Source organism: Oxyura jamaicensis, chromosome 4 (assembly GCF_011077185.1).
Source record: "Oxyura jamaicensis isolate SHBP4307 breed ruddy duck chromosome 4, BPBGC_Ojam_1.0, whole genome shotgun sequence".
Taxonomy (NCBI): domain Eukaryota; kingdom Metazoa; phylum Chordata; class Aves; order Anseriformes; family Anatidae; genus Oxyura; species Oxyura jamaicensis.
The window spans coordinates 760-5,711 of record NC_048896.1 but is presented as its reverse complement, the minus strand read 5'-3'; the positions used below and the strand labels follow the sequence as shown (position 1 = coordinate 5,711).

The 4,952-nt window shown below is 44.8% G+C and overlaps 1 long non-coding RNA gene across 1 annotated transcript in view; it reads right to left on the bottom strand.

Moving 5' to 3' along the window:
* The window catches only part of LOC118166701, a 14,953-nt gene extending 10,229 nt beyond the window's left edge, over positions 1-4,724 (bottom strand). The window contains exons 1-2 of the long non-coding RNA XR_004750674.1: positions 4,715-4,724; positions 200-206 (exon numbers count right to left, since the gene is read on the bottom strand). This is a non-coding gene — a long non-coding RNA (uncharacterized LOC118166701). The remainder of the gene's footprint in view (positions 1-199; positions 207-4,714) is intronic.
* Positions 4,725-4,952: the final 228 nt, after the last annotated feature.

Below are 4,952 nucleotides of genomic sequence, written 5' to 3'. Positions count from 1 at the left end.
GTGATTTGTATTGTTTTGCTTAATTATTATTTCTTATTTGTGAAATGTGTTGACTTGATTCGTGTCAGTATGGAACAATACTAGGGCCACATGATGAGCTCCTATTTAAGAAAAACAGAGTGATTCGTGTCCATAGTTCTTGTATCGTGCAAAGGAACGATCCAGCAATTTGTGTACATAGAGGGTTTGAAGGGCGAACATTGAGACTCTAGTCTGGGAGATAAAAGGACCAAGGAGTTTTTTTTAGGAAACTGCAGACTTTTGCATGGGACGCTGCTCAAGCCTCTGATAACCAGCAAAGAGATCCACCAAATAAGGAGAAAGGGGGAGTTGAAGGACGACCGAAGGACAAAGCCTGGGAGGAAGACTACGAGCCTTCAGCACAAGAGACCCCCAGAAAGACCACCAGAGACTGATACGCATGCGTCCAGAGAGGGTTTGGATTCCGGGAACTAATTACAATAACCCTGCCTTTTCTAGGAATAGTGATGAATATGTATTAGTCTAGGAGCATAAAAATCAACCGCCTGATGTAACAGGTGTGCGTCCTGGTAGAGCAGAGACTCCCAGTGCACCCGGCGCTGTTTGCTTGCCTCTATTCACTTAGTAAATCACAAAAAATCCTATTTGGGACTCAATCATTTATCACAATTGGGGGCTCGTCCGGGATGGTCTTGGTTCCTGAATTCTGACTGGATCTAGGAGGGGCGCCCCACCCTTTGGTGGCTCCTGTTCGAGTCAGGTCGGGACTAACACCATCCTGAACCTGAATAAAGGCAAGCAAAGAAATTGATTTTGTTTATGAGCTCCCTTGCCGGCTGCAGCATTGGATTTTGCCCGTAATTCTGCGCGCGAAGATCCGAACGAAGACGACGGAGTCGTGAGTATTTGAAGTGTGTACCGTTCGGTTGGGTGGGATTCGGTTGCCTGTGTGTGTAAGAGTGTGACTGAGACGGAACCTAGTTCCGAAGCGAGTGTGGAGGTCTTCTAACCGCGGTTCCAATCTCCCGCGAGGGACTTGGCCGGTGAAGGACCGAAGCGATTCCTATAGGATTCGTGGGTGGGTGATAGGTCCCCCTGCAAGACACTCTTACGGGGTAACCAAGGGCTGTAGGAATTGCCACAGTAAAATTCCTAGATGGGTCAGACAAAATGGAAGTCCCGGGACCAGAGAAAAGGGAGCAAATTACAAATGGTTCAGTACTATGTGATGAAACGGTCAAATCAGGATATCCAATAATTAATAAGGACCTAGAACCTGTGGAGTCAGGACCTTTGAGTCCATCACGGTCGGCTCAGGCTTGTGAGCTGTATGCTTTATGTCGGGCCCTGGAGCTATTAAAGGGGAAAAGTGGGGCTATATTGACAGCGCGTTGAACTGAATGAACTCCCCATGCCTGAATCACCACCAGAAAGCAGTGTTGTACAACAAAAACTGGAAGTTTCTCCAAAGATGTTGCCATTAAATTAATAATATTAATTAATAAAGTATAATTGATTAAAAAGTACTCATCTTCTGCCATGAAATACTGTTACTATTAAACTTGATGTTCTGGTTTGGAGACAAAAAGGAATATAGTTAGGGCATAAGCGTGTGATTTTCTGTTTCCTGAAGGTGGTGAGCTTTAATTCTACTCATGCTAAGTCTCAGTGAGACATACCAGCATCCTTGTGGACCCATTCATTTGAATGTTGTAAAATCGTGGGTCAGATGATTCAAAGCCTTAATGGAAATGTACTCAAGTAGGGGAAAGGTGAATTGGTATCATTGGTTTTAAAAAGTCATATGGTGGTTTTGTTTGTTTGTTTTTAAGTTTGTACTAATATAAAAATCACGAGCACGCTTGTTGAAAAGTGAAAGTTATTCTTATGTAAGTGCATTTACTCTAGTTTTGAACAAACAGAAGTATCAAATACTTGTTTGCATATGAAGTTGGTGTTTTGAGCCTGCAAAATTGAATATTGGCTCTAAAACTCGGCTTTCATAAGTGCCATTTATTATACCACTATATTTCTGATGTTTGCATAATCATAGAAGGACCTCAAAACTTGAAGACACAGACTGAAATATAAGCTGATAGCCTTGAATATGTCAGTGTGCTATAGAGTGGCCTTTGAGGACTGTCATGATAACCCTTTTACATTACATTACAAAGCTGATGTTTTAGTCCTAAATTTTCAGGACCCCGTAGTACAGAAGAAAGCTTGATACAATTACTGATGTGAATTTCTCTAGAAATGTATATTTGTTGTGTCCAGTTGTATTATTTAAGTGTTCCTTTGTATCAATTTATGTATGCTTCTGTTGTGGTTCAACCTGGCCGGCAGCTAAACACCACACAGCCGTTTGCTCATCCTCCCCCCCTCCGTGGGATAGGGGAGAGAAACGAGAAAAACTGAAGCCTGTGGGTTGAGATTGAGACGGTTTATTGGGACAGAAAAAAATAATGATGATGTGTACGGAGCGGGTGATGCACGGTGCGGTTGCTTGCTACCCGCTGACCAATGCCCAGCCTGTCCCCAGGCAGCTGGCCCCCCCAGCCCGGCTATCCGCCCCTATGCATTGTTTAGCATGACATCAGATGGGATGGAATACCCCTCCGGCCAGTTTGGGTCTGCTGTCCTGGGTCTGTCCCCTCCCAGCTCTTGCTGCACCCAGCTCCTGCTGCACCCCCAGCCTGCCCGCTGGCAGGACAGAGTGAGGAGCTGAAAAGTCCTTGGCTTAGTATAAGCACTGCTCTGCAGCAATTAAAACATCAGGGTGTTATCGACATTAGTCTCATTCTAAATCCAAAACATAGCACTCTACCAGCTACTGGGAGGAAAATTAATTCTATCCTAACTAAACCAGGACAGCTTCTAAAACAAAGAAGGGAGAGAAGGGGTGTGAACCCTAGGAAAAGATAAATAAAGGATGCTATGTTCTTAAATTTTTTAAATCGATGGACGGAAGGTCCTTGCATCTGTCCGTGCAGGAGAAAAAGCGACAGACAGATCTAGGAGACAGATCTGGGAGAAACTCAGTTAAAGAAAGAGCACAAGTCATGGAAAATAAATAAATAAATAAATAGATAAAAATAAAAAATTACAGCACCAATTACTGGGAAGGGCCCTACACTCTAATAACTTGGGAGCCGAGGTTGTGCTTGTGTTTTAACAGAAGCCGGTCCTAGATGGATGTCAGCACCATGAGTCTGTCTGGCCGTTTCGTCATCTGCCTTAACATGATCACAGCACCCTCCTCTGCAGTTTGGACTCCAGCTCAAACAAAAAACAACGTCTGGGAGTGTCCGGCTGGCATATGCAGGACCTACAAACAAGGACTCCAGGAGCTGGAGGGGCAGCCAGAGCCCCCCCCTGCCTGGGCAGCACTCGGTACCTGCCTCTCCCAGGGATGGAGTTACAAAGTTTCTTAAAGATAGAATTAGTATGCCTGGTAGTTTTTCTCTGTGTTTTAGTTCGTGTTAATCGTGCTTTCTTAATTTGTGTTAATCGTGCTTTTTTATGTTAAAGAAGGGGGAGATGTGGGAGTGTGGCCATGGGGGTCGACAAGCCCCATGGCTGGTGATAACATCAGGAACATCAAGAGTTTGGAGGAGGGAACAGAGAGGGGTGATTAAGATGCCTTGCTGTTTTGGGTTGCTCGTTCTCCGGAACGGTGGTAAAAATGTTATTAGAACACTTAATACCTAGATACGGGATAAAATTAATTATTACAAGGGTGTGCATATATATATAGAGAGAAATGACGTATTTTAGGTTTATCTTGGTAATACCTATCCTGGTAGGGTAGGGGGAAAAATCAGCGTTTCCACTGAATCCAGAACATTTCTTGAGATCTATCTCAAAATAATTGTTGGATTTGCACCCAGATGCCTAGGAAGACTGAAGAGGCCTCGTCCCTGATGGCTATTTCCAGCAGCAACAGCGCCTGGATTCTCTACGCTTGTAAAAATGACGGATCGTACGCAGTCCCGGGAAGGAATAAATGTTGAAGTCGAGTTCCCTACACATAATCCTGGCTACAACATGCTGTGTGGTATCAAAGGTGCCTTTTAAACAACACTGAGAGGAAACTCAGGGGGCAATATTACTGACCCTGGGCGTGGAAATATCCATGAAATAGGGAATAATCCGTACTGCACTGTGGTGGTTTTACCGTGCTAGGCAGTTGAACACCACAACCGCTCTCTCACTCCCCCTCCTCAGATGAGGAGGGGAAGAAGTAAAGGAAAGAACAACTCACGGGTTGAGATAAGGATGATTTAATTAAAGAGAATATATATATATATATATATATATATATATATTATTAAGGAAATATTATTATTAATTAAACAATTTGACTAAAGGGAAAAAGGGAAAAGGGGAAGAGGGAGGGGGAAAGGGAATAACTAAACAAAACAAGTAAAGGCTATGTGGAAGTGCAGAGGAAAGAAATTACTTCCCACGAATGAGCGATGCTTGACCACGTCCTTGAAGCAGGGCCTCAACGCACGTAGCCGGTGTTCGGGAGGAGGACAGACGTTTTCGCAACGAGAGCCCACCCCTCCCCTCTTCTTCCTTTTTCCACCTTTTATTGCTGAGTGTGACATCATATGGTATGGAATATCCCTCTGGTTGGTTTAGGTCAGCTGCCCTGCTGATGTTTCTTTCTCACTTTTTTGCCCACCCCCTAGGAGGGTCAGAGAGAGTCCTGATGCTGTGCCAGCACTTCTCAGCAGCAGACACAACACTGGTGTGATACACCACTGCTGTTCTAGCTACAAGTGCAGAGCGCAGCACTGTATGGGCTGCTGCGGGGAAAGTTAACATCCCAGCCAGACCCAGTACATGCACTGAATACGGTAGCCCCGGGAACGCTAATATACATCACGCACACCAGATACAAGGTGAGAATCCTGTAGCCGGATGGCCCGTCCCAAACGGCAAGGGGGTGGTGGTACTGGCCA